The sequence below is a fragment of the Odontomachus brunneus genome, unplaced genomic scaffold, assembly GCF_010583005.1.
Source record: "Odontomachus brunneus isolate Ranch 3 - 2012 unplaced genomic scaffold, Obru_v1 Obru_scaffold_044, whole genome shotgun sequence".
Taxonomy (NCBI): Eukaryota; Metazoa; Arthropoda; class Insecta; order Hymenoptera; family Formicidae; genus Odontomachus; species Odontomachus brunneus.
This window is the reverse complement of record NW_022639494.1, coordinates 1,700,941-1,722,666: the sequence shown is the minus strand read 5'-3', so window position 1 is coordinate 1,722,666 and position 21,726 is coordinate 1,700,941. Positions and strand designations below refer to the sequence as shown.

The following is a 21,726-nucleotide window of genomic DNA, read 5'->3' as shown; positions in this document are numbered from 1 at the left end:
AAAAGATCTTCATTATCTTTCTGTAATGAAAAAATAATAAAAATAAAGAAATAAAAAATTAATTTTTTAGTTTCCCATAGTTTATTTTGATTATTTGCAATTCGCTAAAAAGACATGTAAAACTCAATTATTTATTATTAAATTGTTTTTTTATTTTACTTTTGAATTTTATCATAAATCTGAGCTATCTTCTCTCTCTTTCTCTCCCTCTCTCTCTCTCTCTCTCTCTCTCTCTCTCTCTCTCTCTCTTTCTCTCTAACATATTAAATCATGAGTACGTCGGCACATTCAAAGCACCGTATTGTCTCTACGGATGAAGAGAGAGAGGAAGAGAGAGAGAGAGAGCACTTTTCACTATAGAAAGTCAGCATTCAGCAGTTTGACAACCTATTATACCTGCTACATTGTGGATTAATAGCAGTGACTTCCTTTGGTGATATACGAAAGAATCACCGCTGTTAAATATAGCTTTTGACGGTTTAAGCACTTTTATAAGAAAGACTTTTTACTTTTTTAAAATATATCGTTTACATGCACATAGCGAAACGAAAATATCTCACGATAACGAATCAGTCAACACGTTGATTTCTCTCGCGAGGTATAACATATGAAAACTCGCGGAAAGATGTAATTACGAACTTATTACGTTTCTATCCCTTCTTTGTCTCGATTTCTTTTATTTATAGAGATATTGATTGCGGTTCTTTCAAACCAATATTTGTTTCATTGAAGTACCTTCGCCGTCTTTGAGCGTATCTTCAACTTGGACTTCGAACGAGTTCGCGAAAGACAGAAACTTCGGGCAGCTACGAGAATGAAAAACAAGTCCGACAAAGGAAACAACTAATAAATTACGGAGTTAGAGAGGCAAGTCGCGCGCGCTCACGCCTTTCCTTTCAGATCTCGACTTTAATGATATTAATAGCATCTGTGAACGCTATTAATCTCTAGAGATGTCGCAAAAACGAGGAACGAAATTCCGCAGGTGCACGGGTATGTGTCAACACGCTGTGTCCTGATATCTTGATGAAATTTCTTCTTCGTCAGATAATAACAGAGTATTTTTAATAATAATCGAGAGATATAAAATTTTAAGGAATATTTCTACAAGCTGTAATTTATTCGTGTAAAACTATGAATCCGTAATGTCGTCAGAAAGGAAGGGAACTGATCGTGGGGAGAGATTTCTATGTTTCTTCTTCCGTGTATACTGTGTGTATGTATGTGTTGCTGAATCACTTTGAAAGCACAACTAGGTAAATACAGACGAGACACAGATATGACAGACGTAATAAGCGGCTTCCGCGTGTCAGAAAGTCCAATTAAAATGACCTGAAAGCCCGATCGTGTCGAAACTCGCAAATGAGACGATAAGTTCGTCGAAGAAACTTCTTCGTATTATTCGTAACAAGGGAACCTATCTGATGGGGAAACTCCAGCCCGAAAGCTTAAACGTTATTAATGTACAGTATTCCCAATGCGAGGCTGAAGGTGACAATTTATTGAGGAGGCACGTAGAAAGTTCACAATGTATCTTGGCGATACAAGGTCAGAGTAAGTGAGATATTTTACGACAAAGGTCGTGTAACGTCGCGTCAGCACCTATAAAACCACCGACTGGTCCACGTTCTACAATATAAATTTGAGCGCTCTACGCAGAAAGTTACGCCAAGTCCGGTGGGGTGAAGTGAAAAGAAAAATGTGGCAAGAGAATTTCACGACTGGAAGAATTTTGTCACGACCAATTCCGGCACGTTGATATTGTATATGATTAAATATATTTCTTATCTCATCCCGAACATTTCCGTATTTCAGTGTTCAATACCTAAAAAATATAATCTTATTCTTACTGGAATCCTCTCATGTTATCGTCCTAAGAGAGAGAAGAACTTTTTCTTTTGAAACCAAAAGAAAAATATTCTAGTAAAACTCTAGTTGTAAAGTGCTATTTCCCGTAATTTATATTCTAAGCGGAAACTTTTACCGAAAGAGTATTTCTCTTCTGATGAAGAAAAATAATATTGTGCTTAAAAAAAATGTTGCTTTTAGTTTTAAAACAACAACCTTTTGAGGTTATGCTTAAGAAGATTGTGCTAAGGATAAAGTTATATTTTTTGGGTAAAGTTCACAGAACTCGCGCTAAGTGATCATAGTTAATACGGCACATTCGCATAAGCATTGATTTATATTAATATTTTTTATTTATTTTATTTACTTATATGTTTTTATATATTATCCCATAAAAGAGGGCCTCAAGTAATTTACGAAAATATTGTGTAAAAATACGTTTCGAGCAAATTCTGCAATGTACAGCACGTTATCGACTATCCACACACGAATCCCCAAAGTTTTGACGTCTACGTGACTGAGCGCGAGATAAAACAAAACCAAAGACCATTTGACTCGGATTAAAGGAGAATGTGGCGAGCTAATGCCGCTTTGAGATTTCCAAATGAACGTGTCAGCCATAAACTCGCAGGAAGTTCCAAGGCAACTTGGTATAACCACCACATATCTACATAGACACGTATCACACATGCCGATCCAACTGCTCACAAACTGTCGCATTACAGAGCTTATTTGATCGCACTCGCTCACTTTGGCTTTTCGCTGTCGGCAAACCCGACCGTCCAACTTTGGGAATCTGCCAAATCTACGGGCCGATACTCTCCTCCCTTCGTCTTCTCCCCTTCCTGCCTCCTATCTGTCGTCCAAACGTTATTCGCGTGCAAGAGAGACCATAAGTGCTGTTTCGGCGTATGCGATATCGAAGGATCCAACGTTCTCAGTCATACGGAATAAACGATTAGTTCCATATTCCGCGAAAGCGACGGCAAACTCCGTTCTCAGCCGTAGATAATCCTTAGATCTCACGTACGTAACGTTCGAGTGCGGAAAGTTTTGTTGCGGTCTAGTTCGGTTACTCGGAGTCACGTTCGCGACGTGGAACTGTACTTCCCGCTCGGAATCTGTTTACAATTTGTACGTCTATACGTTTCTCTTCTCTACTTAAAGATACAACGACGACACGTGATCGGCAACATTCGAGTCTGATTTTCGCAATTTTACAGAAATCACCGATGCTCAGTGAGTTACGTGGATTCTTTGTCCTTATCCTTGAGAGACAACAGTGATAGCTTAAAAAACGCCAGCTAATCTGTCGTTACATTAGACATCGATATACTCTGAGAATAACTCATTAATTCTTTCTAACAAGATCTCACAAGAATAACGGCGAATGCTGGAAGTGGCAATATTGATCTTTCACAAGCTCGTAATGTGCTCACCGGGTAAACGTAGAATTACCCCCCTCTGTTTTCCCCTTATATTTTAGAATCTTGCGGAAGTTGTAAGTATCATCTGGATCGTGACAAAGGGTCGATTAAAATTATTAAGTTCTGTGGCGCAGAAATTTCAATTTTCCAACTTTTAACAACCCCCGAACTCCGCTGGTCTACGATTTCTCACGCGTATCATCATTCGTTCTTTCCTCTCCAGAACGTGAATCTACGCGTGACGTCAGGTAGGCGTCGTGAGAATGAAAAGAGAGAGAGAGAGAGAGAGAGTAGCAGAGTTCCGTCGGCATACACACGCAGTCAAACACTTGGCTCTCTCCCCGTTCCTGTTTCTAGCGGACATTTGCATCGAAATTAACAGATTAAATCCCTACACGCGCAACACCTGCCGTATATACACCGTTCCAGTCAAACAAAATCCCGGTATTGCCCGGCGCCGTAGAGACAAGTCGCGCCGTATCGATAAAAGGTCGCGCAGTTGCCATCTGCAACTTTTTCCACGTTTATTTCATGGCGTACTTCCACGACGATACCCGCTTAGCTTGGAAATAACGACATCCGTGACGCGAATAGGCGGCAGATACGCATGTTTCCGGCGACTCACGTCGCATCGACGAGCAAAATTTGCCCGCGGCGTTATCAGACATTAAGTATTCTGCACATTAAAACTTGGCCCGTGCTCCTCGCGAGTGGGGCTAGTTGTCGTCGCCGTCGTCGGGAATAACGCCCGAGGCCTTCGCAATATTGCCTGTTTTTCACGAAAAAAGCCGTTTTATAAAACGTAACATAGAAAGTTTTTTCTCTTGCAAATAAGAAATATAGTGTCTAAAATAAAACAATAAAACGCACAAATAATTTTAATAAACAGTTCTTTATCAAATACCGACCTGACAAATTTGGCCAATGACCATGAGGAAAACACTGTTTTCTGTATAGAATTTATGTATGTAAAATTTTAGATCAATATCTTGAACAGATTTCAAATTCTTGTCCATAAGAATGAGTACCATGCAACACTGTGCGTCGGCTCGAGGCGAATCGAGACAATAGTTGTCACGGAGTATATGTGCGACCATTTCGGTCGCGCGGGAAGGAGGCGCAACGCCGAGGATAATCAAGGAGGACCGAACAATGTTCTAGGTCATAGCCGGGGAACCGAACTACTACGGTATCTGTCCCGGACAGACATCTAATAAGTTCTACATGCCGGATAGCACGATTGTGTTCGGCGATTCTGCCACTCTTCCTGCGTCTTTATTGATCGAAGACGTACGGCCGAATATCCCGAGAATATCTGTTTCGCCGGAAGCGCACGTTGTCGGATGTCCCGTACATAATTCGTCACACTGACATCTATATACAGTATAAAATAGAATAGCTCTCTGTGTGCATGTTGCCTATTAACTCTCGAACCCTTTGACCAAATTTTGCATAGTTACTCTCTTGAACTTTGCGGAAAATATAAGCCAACGTTTGAAACCATGAAACCTGAGCATACCCCTCCTTTACTTTCTGACTTCATCCCCTTGACGCTTTGTGATAACCTAGGCAACACCGGAGGTAATTTGAACTAGTATTCTCTAAAGTACAATCAGTGTATTCTTCATTGAAATACTACAGTTAGAACTGGTTGTTCAGTTAGAAACATAGCACTGTAATCATGCAGTAAAATCTCACTGAAGAAATCCGTTAGTAGCGACTATTTCCATTGATACATCTTACAAACGCAACGACAGTGTCATCGTCGCGAGACACAGGATAGCTTTTAATGCTATCATCATCAACGTAAAACATTAGATTTGGTATAACAAAAATATGTATTACAGATTTTGCAGTGAAGTTTTACTTTCATTGGTCAAAATTATTGAGAAATAAAAGCAGTAAAGGGGAGGAACGTTTTCATTGAAAATCAGTGAATATTCATCGATGAAATAGTCTTTTTTCTGATTCAATCAAAAACACTTTTACTGATCCACTTTGAGAGAGTAATAATGCATTGAAAGCGCGGCGAAGCAATCACTTCGTTTGGGAGATATTGTGGCAATGATTTGCATTTGAAGCGAAGTACAGGATGTAAATGTCTGTAACGCACTGTGTGTACTTCCGCGCATATGTGCGTGTGTGGTGGGAAAAACTGAATTTTAATAAATGAATACATTCTTCCCCGCAAAATGTAGTTTGATATTAGGATTCCGGCTTGCGCACGACGAGCATCACCGTATGATTTTTTCCGTTTCGTGCGAATGCCGTGTTCATCAATATTTGGCCACTATTGAAAAATGAAATTACGCGATCCGATTTGTATTGATCGACTATACGATACGCGAATACGTTGTGTTTCCATCCCTCGTAGATTCATAAATATCTCCCAATCTCACTCTGCAGGATCGAGAACACTTTCCACACACGCGACTATAATCTCAATATCTCGATGTGTCAGGTAAGCGAGGGAGAGAGAAGAGGAGAGGATAGACCGCGAAAGAATTGAAGTTTAACAGAGACCTCTGACTTTTCCGATTCAACACTTCGCAGAGCGCGCTTGCTCGCGATAACGAAGGCGCCGTCAATTGTTTCGACTAAAACGATAAGCGCCTGATATCACGGCGGGTATATCATTTTGTCCGATCGGAAATCGGTTTCGGCCTTACTTCCTGATTTTACGACGGCTATCGTTCGCTGCGGCGCGCGCGCTAAAATAAACCATGTCGCATTCTGCATTATCTGCACCGACTGGCAGGTCTATTAAGCTGCCGTTTGTTTCGTTGCTGCGGCGGCCGCAGCAACACATATCACAGTTCACCGCAATTTTTTGCGCTGGTAACAAATACATCGAGGCTTTCTCTCTTTTTAATTTGGTCTCTCTCTCTCTCTCTCTCTCTCTCTCTCTTTCTTTCTCTCTCGCGTTATTCTTGCAAAGGAAAACCGGTTTTGGCATGCCATTTCGGTTTACAGATCGCCGAGATTCACGATAAAATATCCTTTTTAACAGACATTTGACAGTTTCCAATTATTCGGAGCTTCCACCAGGAATCGAGCCGTCTGTTAATAAGTGAATAATGATCGTCGCAAATATCGACTCACGTAATTAAGCAATACAATACGATCACCTACAACATAACAACACAAAAGCGAGGACAGGTGCATCATGGCGGGAAATATCAGATGCATGGCGCTTAGCAACAGCAATTTTTCAGCACGCTGTCGATTTCGCATCATTTCCGAGCATTATACTGTACATTATTTTGATAATGTCCACCGCATATACGATCTGTATGCGAAACGACGGTGATCGATGCGCTCACTTTGGAAGCCAGCTTGCAAATTTCTAACCAACTGCCACGTCCGTGCACAAGCCCGCAAAGCTTGCGCATAAATATAATACACGTCGCGTATTCCGCCGCGCGTGTGGCAATCGCAACGTCGAATTACAACAACGACCGCAGTACCGTATATAATTGCTTTTACATTCGCACATCGTTGGAATGTGAGTTTTGTCGATATCGCGGCCGCGCACGTGCATACTCAACCCGTCCTCGTCGAGGCAGTTGTTCTGTCCATCGAAAGCGCGAAATGGACGACAGAGAGAGAGGGAGAGAGAGAGAGAAAGAGAGAGAGAAAAGCTTCTTTAAGGAGAAAGTGAGAAGCTCGGGACGATCATAATTCAAAGATCGACGATAGCAGGCGGTGCTTAAAACTTTTAAGCGTGATAGTTGCTCGCTCGACTTTCCTCGATCTTATTTCGCCCTTTCTCACGGAAGTTGAAAACGCATCGGAACAGGAGGATCCGTTATCCGCGATTTGTGGATCGCCAAATACGACAGGATATCCTCGGATTGATAAATCGTAATAGCGCTCTTTTCAAGCCCCGATCCTCTTGTCTCGGCTGGCCGAGTCCGCCGCGCTATCAGCCGCATCGTAACACACGTCGTAGCATACGAAACCACCGTGGACAAAGGGAACAGCCACCCTGATCGGACACACGAACAAAACCGACGAGCTCAGCGGCGCATGAAGGGGGATAGACCGCTGAAAGGATCCACTATCAGAAAAGTTTACGTGTTCCAAAGAATAATGCGGTAAACTGCGAAAAGAATGCGGCGTAAGAGGGGAAAAGAGGCTCTTGAAGTCGTCGCGAACTTTCGACGCTTGTCTATTTTTTTTTGACGTTAAGGCTTATATTATGGAGACTCTCTGAACTTGAGATGCAAATTAAAGACTGCGCGAAGATGGATTTTGCGCAAAAAGCCCAAGTTTGCCACGACTGCTTTCGACACGCTGATGCTGAAATTATGACGGTAGAATATTGTAAATTAAAATCTGACGGGTGTACAGATCCGTTCCAAGATTGTATTTCTAACACGAGAACCAATAAAGACGTACGATCGCGAATTAATAAGATAAATCAAGTATCAGTACTTGCGCTGGGAAAAAACGTTTGGTATTTGTAATTGTAATCAAACAAAGAAATAATCACCATGCATATATACATTAACTATAAACTGATATTTAATGGCGTAGCTATCGATTAACAGAATATATATTCAGATGATGCGCCCATGCAAAGTATAAGCGCGATATACCAAATAAATAGTTAAGTAAGTAAGGTTCTTGCGCGTCTTAAAAATTTGCTATTCTTATCCTTTTAGCGATAATCGCGGCGCATCAATAAATATACAATACTTTTTAAATAAAAAAATGTGAGGAAATACGATACGCCGCGAATAGTGGTATTGATGGAACTCGAGAGGTAACACGAGTATACTTTCATCTGAAGTGCGATCAACTATAAGACGCTCAATTTTGTCCTTAATGTCTTTAATATGGTGTCAACGGGCACTTGCCACGTTTCAATAAAGCGGCTAATCCATTTTCTTCATCTTTTACCAACACGCATTTACACACTGCACAAACGGGAAATTATATTTTTACATATTTTGTACAGTGACTCATTATATTTTCCCCGATTTATTGAAATCGAAACTGAAATCGCGTTTTTAATTACACTGGTCGACATTAAACCTGCAATATGGATGAGATGTATCATGATGATGTGTTTTTTCATACTTTTAACTTCAATTTTCTGAAAAATTTGATGTGATAGAAAAAATAGTTTCGTTTCCAGATTCGTATTCAGCGATCAAAAATCTACGGGAAATGATACGTTTCATCCATGTTGCATATTTAATATCGTGACCTATGTTATCGATTTATCTCGAACTCAATTTCGCAAAATCGATAGAGACAAAGAAACAAACGCAGGCTCATCGGAAGCGGGTCGTTCTCAGCTTTCCAACGCACCTTGTCTCATGTCTCTACGACTTTTCTACGAAGAGATATCGATGAACGGCAGTTTCATCCTCGGGGACCAAGGCCCGGCTACAATGTTACGCGCCGCTCGTTTGTTTTGGTTGAGCGTGCCACCGAAGAAGCGAAACGTGTAAAATGCGACGCGAACTTACTACAATGTATCACGCATCTGCCACCAAAGTACCATGTGCTACCTAAGAAATTCCTAACTCTTCGAACGGCCATACTTCAGCGAGGAATTGACATACAGACATGAAACAAGCACCATTCTTCCCGGCATCGCGCGCGCGCACGCAAGACGTTCATACAAGTCGCGTGTAAGGATGTGCGAAATTGTGAATGAAATTGTGGATGAAATTGTGTATCGCGATGCAATCTTTTCTCAAAATCACAATAAACGCGATATCAAATCACATGAAAATTTTGTATCGCAAATATGATTTCAAATCGCGCACGATTTTATATTAGACATGCGCTAACGTGATCTTTAATCGTAAGAAAACCTGAGGCGTAATGGAAACCGTAGTGTCAAAATAAATGTTAAACATTAAAAATAAATAAATCAACTCTCTCTTTGTATTGCATCGAAATGTTCTTTGAAATGTCTGGCTATAAGAAAACACAAGTTTTACTGAAAGAATAGTTAAAAATGAAAGCATAATGAAGTTAAATATGTTAATATGTATATATTATCACGCAATATTAGCACAGACATTTAACTAAAATGACGAATGATTTCGAATTGCAAGAGCAATTTTGCGATAAAAATCCAATATGATATCACATTGCGATTCAAGAAAAGAAAATCGCAGTGCTTGCGATATATTGCAATATCACGCATCCCTAGTCGCGTGTGCTTTTATCATGATTACGACACGTAATGCACGAGATAATATCGTTGTGCAGCTGGCAGAATATATTCGAACGCAGAAATGAAGAAGATTGAAAAGCAAGTACGAACTATGCAAGTGCACAGATATAAGAAATTCATTGTATAATACAATCCCGGGAACGATGGGTTAATTTCCAAACTTTGTGTGCATACGCTGTTTTTCCTATTTTGCTAATAAAAAAAACTAAGAATATCCGCGCGTACTTTGTGCGAAAAACTTATGCGTCGCGAGATTTTCGTGCAATTCGTAATTTTTCTCGAACGAAACGCGTGTAATTTCGCGCCCAACATTAAGTAAAATAAAGATATGAGAATAAAAGTCGCTTGGGCGAAAGGACTATTTTCAGGGAGAATGGAGTGAAATTTTTCGACGTATGACGACTCGCTTACAGAATGTAAAAACTGAACGCGGTTTTCCTCTGAGAACGGAATTCGGAAGAGTATGTGTCTTCTTATCGCGCCCGACTACGCTCGAGATCCGTCGTCGTTTCGTATTTTCCCGTTGCGCGAAACTCGAGGCTCGGTTAATGCGACGAGAGCCAAATAAAACGCGCACGAAAGAAGGTCATCGTGGCGGAAAGTTGCACGGTAGAATTATTTTGCAGAAACCCGGCGAAAATGATAAACCGTTGGTACTCTATTTACACGCCGGATATAGCAACCGCATTGGTATAATAAAAATTCCTCTCTTCCTCCCCCTCCCTCTCGCTATGCGCCAGTTCTTAGATTGCCACAATCTTCGTGAGAATTAAAGCTAATCCGTAAAACTGGGGTAGCTTCATTTCGCTGCGCGGCGTAAAATTTTTTCAGATCCGTGAATCTCGCGCGCAATCGGGATAATTTTTGTGAGGTTACTTGTGCGAGACAATTTTATACTCTCTCTAATTCTCTGAAAGACCAAGATATATATATTAATTTTGCTGTTGTCATATTACATAAAGTATATTGTATTTGACACGCAATATTTGATTAGTAATTTCCTATTTGCATGCAATATATTTACATTAATGCTGATTGATACATTGACAATATATTATATTTTAGCATATAATAATTATTTAATTACTTGAATTCACCGTTGCAATTAATCGTTTCTAATTAGAGCTTCGTGTGTCGACCGCGGTTTTCACTAAAATACAACCTTTCTTTTTCTTTCGGGTTTCCCGCCGCCGTAGCGGTAGTTCCCCTTGATTTCGAATGCTGTAAAAGGACTCCAAGTCTTTTCTTGGCAGCAATTTTCTGTGATTCTCCACGTCCCGCCCTTTCACCGTCATCTTCTCTTCTTTTCTCTTCCTTCGTGTAACGAACGTTTTATTCCTCGCACGCTCGATGTTTTAACTAATATTCGGAATACCAACCGATTCGTATTTAAATCTTGCAGTGTCATTGGGCGCGTTGTTATATATCGTAATGACGTAATATTATTTTTCCTCGAGCATTCTTTGCTATTCGGAGACTCCGTGTTATATTTTATCTTGAGAAAATAAATGTGTGTGTGTGTGTGTGTACACGCGCGTGTTCCATTTCTTATATTATAATAATTTGATCCTTTAAAAAGATCATAACTTTTATAAAAATTCACGAATAAAGAAACATTCCGAGTCAAAATTTTGATTCTACTTTCAGCCTTACTATTCCATTCAACATCTATTTTCACGCTAAAGAAGTGAAAAAGAAAATTTCGGACATCACTAGAGTCAAAATAGAGGTAAATTGTATCATTAGAATTCAAACCTACTTTGCTAATTTAGCTCCCACTAGGAACTTGTAAATTCAATTTAACATAAAGCCAAAATTTCGATTCGGGATCGAGCATTCGTTTCATTTCATTCTCAAAGGAAGAATGGGCTTGATTTTATCAAGTGAGTCTTCGTGAAACTTTGAACCCTGCCTCGCAGGCTGTAGTCTCAACGCATGCTCCTCAATAAAGAAATGATATAATACTTTCGTTTGACCTAGTATGCCGGGCCAGCCCTTTGTGAGGAAGAATTGCACATTCATGGAAAAAGTGGAGTGTGCCTTACGGAGGATAGGTTGATATGCTGGAGTTTTTGTCGACATATTTATGAATTTGCGAAAAAATCATCGCTCTTGATAGAGCGGAAAAATAGGTTATTTTACTAATCAGATTTCGCGCTTGGGACGCGATAATAACAATATTTGATAATTCGAGCGTGTATTTGTCCATTATCAAACCGCGTTCTCTCAAAGAAATCGCAAAAGAATTGTGTCGTGCACTGACCCGAAGAAATTCCGACTTTAGTGGGCGAAGAATGAATAAAGAATCTTGCAAAGAATCGTCGACGTAACCATAATTAGTCCCCATTAAGCTTATTATGCTACAAAAGTCGTTGTATCGATCCTGCGGAATACGCGGATACTAAATTACAGACTCGAGTATTTCACCTGATCGCGCAATGAAATTTCCTCTCGTCCCCATTTCATGGAAATTACCTTCAAGCGCGCCTAGTGATTTCGAGGCGTTTCGTTGGCGACGTAAATACCGTAACGCAATTACACGGCGATGCGAAATGAGAGTTAGAAATGGATTTCATTTCGCGCGTTTTGAGGTATGTCAGTCGTGACGTGGGAATGCGCGCATGTCCCTCGACCGTTTAATAAAATAGAATACGTACACGAGAAGACGCTCACGTGCTCGCAAACTACGATTTACAAAAGAAAAATAGAAATATCTGTAATCTTCTACTTAGTTATATACACTTGAGTTATGTTGTTGTCTCCCGAGTCGAAATTCTCATCTTACTTTTAGCCTCACTAGTCTATTTAACATCTATTGTGATATTCTGAAGCCTATAATACTATAATTTATTTTGATGCTATTTTGACGCTAAAAGGAAAATTTTGGAGTCAAAGTAGAAGTAAATTGTATCATTGGAATTAAACCTACTTTACTAACTTAGCTTCTACTGTGTTGCTGAATTTAAGGTTTAACATAGGGCCAAAACTTTGCGATTCGGGTCGAGAGCGATGCGATCGTTAGGAATTCTTACATGCGGCGTTACGCTCCTGCAGCACTTTCGAAACGTTAAAATGTTAAGGTGCGGATATCGCGATCATTATTTCGCGACGCATTTAGACCGTATCTCGGCGAGATACGAAAAGAAAATGTTTAGAGTTCTCGGTCGCATTATCCCTACGAAACTCAATTCCGTCGGCTTCTGAATGCGAAGTGCCCCGGGAATATGCGTGTGCATCTTACGATAAAGCGCCGCAGTCTGGCATCGCGCGAGTGCTGCACTCACTTCGCCGCACTATCTACTGTAAGTACTAAAGAGTAGGGAGGCTATGTGCCTTCGTATGTCGAAATAAGAGAGGCCCGCGCGTCTGCATTAGCGCGATAACAAGCCAATGCGATCTGCCGTTAAACGGCAGATTTTTATCCGCTTATTGCGGATTTTTATCAAAAGACGTTCCACCATCAACTGCTGATAAGTGTATTCTGCATTAAACAGAGCGTCGAGAAATTCTATGCATAAATAAGAGAAAACAACCTTTCGAGAGTTCGGACTAAATCAGTCTCATTATTTCAACTTCGTGCTATTACGACTGAAGAGGGATGCGCAGCGGAGTGCACTTGGAGATACTGTCTGTGATTTAAGAAGATTATCACTGATCCTCCGTTTATATCAGCTTAGACGAACGGTCGCGCGCGCGCCAGTGAAATCTGAACGATATCGTTATTGGAAACCGTTCTTCGTTAGTCGCTTTAATAAGCTATCTTCGAGGTCAAATTTCTAGGCGGCTCAGAGACCACCAAGTTCTTCCTCTCACAAAATATTTGAAATCGGAATTTCGAAATTGCGATCAAGTCCGTGATTGACGAGATTAGTTCTATATATACACACGTGCGCGCGTGTATGCTCTGTGTGTGTGTGTGTGTGTGTGTGTGTGTGTAGAGAGGATTGCATATATGCTAGCCATTCCCTAATTATTTTTTCGAATAATCCAGTCAAATTTGACTATCTAGAAAGGAATGGTCGAAAATTTTTAATAACCTTCGATTAGGACATATATGATTAACGAATGGCTAGGCATATATGCAATCAATCTTCTGTATGAAGCACTTGAATACGTCACTAGAGAAAAAATACGCGAACACTTCGGTCTATCGATTGGAATTCAAATTCGATATCGCGCGAGAAACTATCCTTCGTGCAATATACTATAAATATATCAAGACAATTACTTTAATATCTAGCGAGTTATAGCTTACTGCTATGATAAGTTCGATTTTAGTGGAATCGGTTATCGTGATAAGGCCTTTCCGACCACTTTCGTTATCCCTCCCGAGCATCGAAAGAATCCAGTCTACCTCATCCCCAGCGGGGCATTTTATTCCTTTCGCCATCTCCGACACCCTACTAACCCTGAATCACCGATAGCACTTTAAGCATCAGTAATTTCAAGGAGAGAACAACGGCAACTTTGGCACGTTTTTCGGAATTTCGTGATAATATAAAACCGTTGTAATTTTTCCTCTTTCCCTTTCGTTTCTTTCGATTCTCGTTTGATTTATTATCGAATCGCGTCGATAGTGGATTCTCGTATAACTATTGAAATATAATTTAACGTAAGGTAATAAACGCGAATTATATGATAATTAGTTCTATCCTTCTCGTGTGCATTTCGCGTTTGTGTGCGTTCTTGTCCAAAGTATAATATTTACATAGCTATATGTACAGATATATTTACTGAGAAAATAGAAAGAGCGAGAGCGGAGCTGAGCGGAAATTGTGGTTGATCTAACTGATGGATTTGAAGCAAAATCGATGCGGCGAATCCTAGATCGAGATGACAGAGATAAGTCAGATAGAAGGAGCGAGTCGACGTCATTGAATCGGGATTTGAAGAAGGTAATAGTATTCGGGACTACACAGAGGAAGAATATTATAGTTTTTCTTCATATAAAGTTTTTCAAATTTTACTCTATGCTTCTACACTGAACAAAAAATATCTGAAAAATAAAAAAATATTTATTCAGTGGGCACTAATAATTTTGATATTCTGAAATCTAAAATACAACCTATTTTCTTACTTCAACCTATTTCTTATTTTTTTTAGATACTTTAGTAGTAGTAGTGCAGAAATAAACTTATTCGCAACGTCTATCTTGCTAAGGAATATAATAAATTTTGTTAAAAGCATAGCAAATTTTTGGATAGTACATAAAATGAAAGGATAGTCAATTACTGCAGAGAATGTCAATCTATTCCCCGGTTACAAAGTTCTATAGTAATTTGTACTATAAAATTCCCTCCGTGTAGAGTAGGAGACCAACCTTGAGCAGCTAGTACTTTAAAGTCGATCAGTGCGATTAAATTCGCTCCTATCAGTTCGCAATATCGCAGTCGAAATAATTAAAAAATCATGAGAAAGACGTCAGACTGCTTCTCTCGCGCGAAGGATAAAAATATGAAAGCGATTAATCAAAGTGCAACGGGGCGATGCTGTGTGTGTGCGCGTTATGTATGTATATATACAAGAAATTGATTTTCAGAAATTTTACGTGACGAATTGTACAAAACCGCCTGCTAATATCGATTATTTACGGTAGTCGATCGTTACTTTCAAATTTGCCAAGCGAGAAAGTCGGCGCGATTAAATGAACGACTTCGGGAACTTCAGGTCAACGTTGTCGCACCATCTGCGCCAAAAATTTACGCTCTACTCTGAGACTACCGTCCGATAAATGCGGGCTCTGTACCGTGTTTTGAATCAGGACCGTTCAAACGTTCCAAACTGTGCAATTTTTGCAGCGTGATTCAAATTACAGATCGATGCTATGGCTATGGTTGCTTTGTTATAATAGCATCAATGATAGTCGTAGCGGTAACAACAGCGGAGAGTACGTAGACTATCGCGCATTGCGTCGACTATCACGCGACGCCACGAGACTCAGCTCTTGACGAATACTCGGTGGCGTGCGTCGGCGGTTGTGTTGGTGGCGGCGGTGAAATTAAATTCGGGAGAAAAGCGAGAGAGAGAGAGAGAGAGAGAGAGAGAAAGGAATAGGTGCTGGCGATAGTCCTGCCGTCGGGCGGCAGGTGAAAACGGCAGAATCGAGGGTGAACGCCAAGAGGGAGAACACAATTCGAGGTGTCGAGTGCCAAAGGACCGACCGGTGATGCCACGCTTCGCAGACGTCCCTAGTGCGCAAGGGCGTTGGCGCTGACGACGGACGGTACTGGAAGTGTTGGGGGTGTGGGGTCCGGGAGCTTTGGAGCGCTTGATCGGGGTGGGAGCGCGAGGGGGACGCGTGGAGTAGGGGGTGGTTTGAGGAAACCGTGGGGTGGGACAACCGGAGACGACCGTGCTCCCAGTCGCTCAGTCCGCGCCCCGACACGCAATCACACGCACACTTCTTGGTTAAAGACGACGGCAAGTTACGAGGCTGCTGTTTCTTTTTCTTTTTTCTCTCTCTCTCTCTCTCTCTCTTTTTCTCTCTCTCCCTCTCTCTCTCTCACTTTTCTTCAGACTGCACTTCGGGTAGTGTTCTTGGATCGGTCTCGCGATTTTCCCGTTGCCGCGTGTCGGATCGGTTCGACGTCGTCGTCGTCGTCGCCGTCGTCGTCGTCGCCGATCCCCGACCGTCGGTCCACGGCGATATTCTCGTCTCTCTTCACTGGTGAGTACGAAAGCCCTCGCACGATAGCGTCACGAGCGGTATCCGTTGATTTGTCGACCTAAGTACGCGAGCGGAATTCGCGCGGTGCGCGCGGACGTGGCCGAGCGTTGCCGCGTAGAAGTTCGGGAAAGAACTTTCCAACTTTTGCAGTATCTCCTCGTTACGTTCGCTCACAGTTATGCTGCACTTATTTTCAATTTGGCGGTCTGCTAATGTCGCGTGATGTTAGCGGCAGATTCATCATGGGAGATGCGACAAAGTGCGATAATCTGGCCCTTCTTCCTCTCCTCCCTCTCCTTCGTCGGAATTCTTCGTTGCACCGGGAATTACCCTCGTAGTTACAATTGCCACACGTCGTCTCTAGGTTTTCATTCTGCTAATGGAAGAGCCGGTTTGTTTTATTTTCGAGAAGAAGAAATAAAATCTCTTTCTTTTTTCCCTCTCCTCTCTCCTTTCTCTTACGCTGTCGCGCCCCACGAGTGAAATTCTTGTAATTCTGTGTATGACGAAATCGCAATGAAAATTTCTGAGTGGAAAATACGCGGTTGAGGTTTCATTTAATGGTTCCTTCGTCTGTTATTTTATTCTTTTAACGCATAAAGTACTGCACACCAGAGTGGACAAACCAATCGTGCCCACGGCGCACATTGTTGCGTAATAAAAATTAACCGCGTCTCTCACGTTACAGCGTAATTCTGAAGCTTTCTCGCGATTGTTTTAACAAAATTACGACAATATCTCGCAATCCTGCTTATTGATTCCTATAAAAATTTTAAATAATTGTAGTGAACTCATATTGCGTGCACGTTTTTATGGAGTGTATCATTTTTGTATTGGCGAGGTTTCTTCTCTCCGTTTAAATATCAAGATCGTGAAATTCACGGGCATTCTACGATCTTACTCAAAGTCCTTTGTGGGGATTTGCAAAAAAATAAAAACACCACATACCACGCAGACGCACGGCATCCAATAGTTCGAATGCGCACGCCTAACGCCGATTTACCCTGCTGTTAGCGAAATCTTAGGAAAGATACGCGATCCGTAACGAACCTGTCGATTAACCTGTCTCCAGCATGATGAGTCTTTCGACATGAATTGTGATTGAGTGTCGCGGATATAGAATAACATCGCGATAACGTCAGTCTCATCCATTTTTAATAGGCATTATTTTACTTTCGTAACACAATAGATTTACCCCGGGAAATAATTTCAGATGAAGATACTGACGTGTCACAATGGCGCACGAATCAATTATACGGAAATGATCGACAGTCGTCGATCTCTCCCGTAAAAGCAAATATTAATCGTGTATCTTCAATCAGCGCTCCGCACACATTCTAGTCACTGTTTCACAGTACACTCGCAACTTCACCGCGTATTTGAAAAATGTAATATTTGCCAGCCAAACAAGACGAAAAATTTACACGGGCGTATTGATATTGAAAAAGCCGCAGATGGAAAAGACAAACACACTTGATATTGACGAAAGTTGCTAAATACTCACTCGCATATGCGGCATAGATTTAAATACTATACTCACTAATTTTTTAAAGCATTGTTTTAATCGCGCTTTAACACTTTTCTGGCTGAAAACCGATTTTTATAAAAAGATAAAGTATCCATTTCTACTTTTCTGGATACAATAAATAATTTGGAAATCTACTTTTGTGGAAAAGATAACGTTATTTTCTTTTTAAGTTTCGAGAGATTTTCCGGTTGTTGACTTGTGAATGTCAGAAGAATGTTATTTGTGTGTGAATGTGACAATTTATTACATTATTGAATACATTAATACGCATGTAATCATCTCCTATGCGGCAAAAAGATGTTTACGCGCGTCTCAGTACTTAGAATCATTCGGAGCATGAGTAACTTATTAACGAGCTAGTTGGCCCATTAGCACTTTATGGCTTCATACGGTTGTACTTGCTGCAGAAAATCCATTTGCTAATTGAAACGTCCTGCCATTTACGAAATCGAGCACAGACTCGGTGATAAGATTCATTCGCGAATTTCAAATTAACATTTCGCCGAATGGCAAAATATATGAAGTAAGTTCGTGACTCACTCTATTGTGCGTTAAACTATTAGCTTCATCAATTTACGTTTTTTATAGATTTGTAAGAATCTTGTCCCACGCACGGAATGTTTTCCAGATTTGTTAAGTGAAAGATCAGTGTCTTGAATTTTTATCTTGCGGATAAGATAACTAATGCAATGTAAAAGTAAAATTTGTCCGCAAAATTCTCCGCTTCCTTGTTATTTCTATCCGCATAGACATTTTCCCAAATGCAGGTTAGATTCCAATCAGAATGCCCAACTTTATCCCTTTTAAAATAAATTATTCCACTACGATACCAATTGGAAATCCTATTCTTGTTCCAAACATGAGTTCTCTGTTTAGAATCGGAACAGAAGTATGAAGGAAACCCGAGCTTTTTTAAGTGTTTTCTGCATTAGTTTCATTAATGTAATAAAGATAGTTTGATAATTTTTCATCTTTACTGCCGTTTCCTACAACTGCGAGACAGTATCATTAGCATTTTTCGAGGATCCTTGCCGGGACGTCTAATATTTTACGTACATACTTTTCATGAACGCATCTAATCTTAGGTCATTTTTACGAGCTGCCCGTAATTTTATGGACGGTTGGCGAGCGCGATCCCAAGGGTAAACCGGAAACTTTTCCAAAGCTGCCTCGAACCGCTCATCTCTCCGCTGTCCAAACTTGATTCATCTAACTTCGCCCAATGAAGTTCGCCATCCGAAAAGGCACGAATTTCGCGAATCGATGCAAGAATTCGAAAGGACGTTCGCGCGCGTACAGTTCCGCGGTCTTCCGTTACATCGCGGAAGTTTGCGGTGGAAGAGCGCGACAGCTGTTTCGAAAGCGTGACATCGCCAACGCGTTACGTCAGTCGGACGAAAATCAGAAAAACAAAGGGAAAGCGAAAAGTCGAGAATCTCCGAAGGCTGCTGGTCAAAGACCACAATGAACCGTCACAAAGTGTGTATCAGCGCGGCTGACGCTCCGCGTTATTATTGAAAAAGTTATGAGCCAGCCCCTCGTTGACAAAGCTAATTCATACCTCGCGCCCACCCATCGCCGATCGAATATTTTAATTGTCGGCGGCTCCTCTTGTTCTCTACCTCATTGTGCTTCTCTTTGCGCTACTGGACTGGCTTTAATTGAGTCCCAGCGCTTGTTCGCTCTCTGTCCGAGCGGAGAGATCCACAAAGAGAGTAGCCCGTGCTCCAAGTTCGGTGACTTTGGGGACTTTATTGTTTGCGTTGACGTTTAATTGCCGAGCAGAAACTGTACAAGAGACTCTCGTGCAGACTTAGCGTGCATTAATATTATCTTGTATTACGCGATCGCATCGCGAGACTAGAAGTGTTTTATCACCTTGCGATCAATTGGTTTAGAAAGTTTCAAGTTGAAGTTCAGCCTGATCACAAGTTACAACACGGCAGTTCCAAATTTATATCATCCTTCAAAATCACCCGTGATCTCGTATACGTCAACTTAAAGTTGAAATATCGCACGAACTAAATCATTTTCAAGATTATATTATCATTAAATGTTTCTGCCTTTCTTAAAATAACTCGACGACGAAATATTCAGTTTCGGAGCTAAGTTTTCTAAAAAAATACATATAAAAAATTTAAAAGGAGTGTTTACATGTGCGATTGTGAATTCTGCAGTGAGTTAAAACGTAACGCGAGACGTATAATCGTGCTTAAAGGAGATTGGCATACTTAATCTGTACTCGCGATGCGGATCGATGATAGGAACGAATCAGATCGGGGCCATGTTCTGAAAGCGGTACCGCAAATTTAATTTTTAATAGCGAGTCTGGATTTGTTCAATCTTCTCTCTTATATCCTTTCTGCGTCTTCTCCCCATCTATATGGCATTGCTTCGGCGTAGACCGATTCCGTACGAAAAAAGATTATTATCGTATGACCTAGATTGCTTTGGTATGCAGGCGACGTTACTTGAGTAAAGAGAGATTCAATTTCTGAAGAATACGATCGGATATGATGTTAATCCCCCAGCAATTCCCCGAATAAATAAGTCTCTCTCTCTCTTTCTCTCCCCTCCCTCCTTCCTTCTCTCTCTCTCTCTCTCTCTCTCTCTCTCTCTCTCTCTTTCTCTTTAAGGTCAACCACCTCGGAAGAAAAATAGATGGTCCTGTCGCCGAGGAGTTTTGCCTGAATCGCTCGAATACTTTTCACTTAGGGAAATTACGTCGTGAAAGCGCGTCGGTCTAGCGGGATCTCGCTTTCGTCGGTCGTCTCGTTAGCGTGGCACACCTGATACTCTGCCAATCGCTATTTTTGGAATGATTTCGTCCGCCGCGAGTCCTACTCTCTCGCGCGCGCGGGTTCGTAAACAAAGTTACATAACGGTAACGTTGTTATTTGATCCTGCATTCAGGTGTTAATTCGCGGCTTGGTTGACCGCGAATTGAGATTCCTCGGCCGTCCTGGCCGAGTCCTTTGATACGAATGAGCTCTCACGAGCTAAGCAACCCATGTAATTGACGCGACCGTTCTTCTTCGCGTGGTTCTTTTCAGCGAAAATTTATCCCTCGCAAGTGCAAGTTTACATAATAGCCGTGGTTTACGTAACCCGAGAGGGATTCTATCGGGCAGTGGAGATCTGCTGCGAGAGCGAGCAAACGTCGTTGGTGCACTGAGAGAAATTATCCGATAGAATATTAACAAACGAATATTTCTGATCAGAGTATCGATGAATTTTTGTATTCAATCAGGAAACATTCGATGAGAAATGTCGGTTTATAATTTTTTGATCGATTTATCTGATAAAACGCCATGATTTAATCGGAAGTATTCGATTAAATTAAATATATTGGATATATCCTGATTGGATATAAAAATTGGCCGAAATTTGATCGGAAATATTCGTTTGTTAATTTTTTATCGGATAATTTTTCTCAGAGTGTGTAACGCGCGAGATTACCTCCCATAATACAATTACAGTTGCAAAATATGAGCCGATCTGCCGTGAGCCATGTCGCGTGACCTTCCTCTCGCGCGAGCTCGATCAACGGCGTTTACGTTGTCGATAATTTTTGTCCGGTCATTAGGCACTGTCAGTGCTTTGATTTATCCGGCATGCGCCGCCATGGCGGCATCGCGAGTGAGCTTGCACGAGCAACGAGGCCAGAAAGAGAGGAGCCAAGCGCGTAACGTTGTCCTTTTTCCATCGTTACGGCGCTCGATACTTTCTTTCATATCCAAGGTCGCGCTGACGGAAATCATTATTTAGAAGCGCGCGCGCGCACATACACACACGCACACACACGGTAATAGCAGTGCCGGAGCCGCGTGAAGACATTTCCTCATTGCTGGCGCGTATACCGTTGTTCGATAAGCGTAATGTGGAACGCGTGCGTATGAGATAATTGGAAAATCGGCGATCGAGACACTTAGCGGCCTTTACACGCATTATAGTGATCGATAACGGTAAAGCGATGCCTCGGCTTTACGCCGGCAACATTTTAATATTGTGAATTGAAGCGCCGCGAGAAAAATCCCCGCCAAGAAATTACGCGCGT

General features: G+C 41.3%; 1 protein-coding gene across 2 annotated transcripts in view; it reads left to right on the top strand.

Moving 5' to 3' along the window:
• The window catches only part of LOC116844668 (Kv channel-interacting protein 4-like), a 159,488-nt gene that overhangs the window by 20,140 nt on the left and 117,622 nt on the right, over positions 1-21,726 (top strand). The window contains exon 1 of one of the 2 annotated variants that reach the window (XM_032816527.1): positions 15,829-16,141. The exons of the other annotated variant lie outside the window; for it this stretch is intronic. The gene's annotated coding sequence lies outside the window, so the exon portion shown is untranslated. Of the gene's footprint in view, positions 1-15,828; positions 16,142-21,726 lie in introns of those variants that run through there. 2 annotated transcript variants of the gene reach the window in all.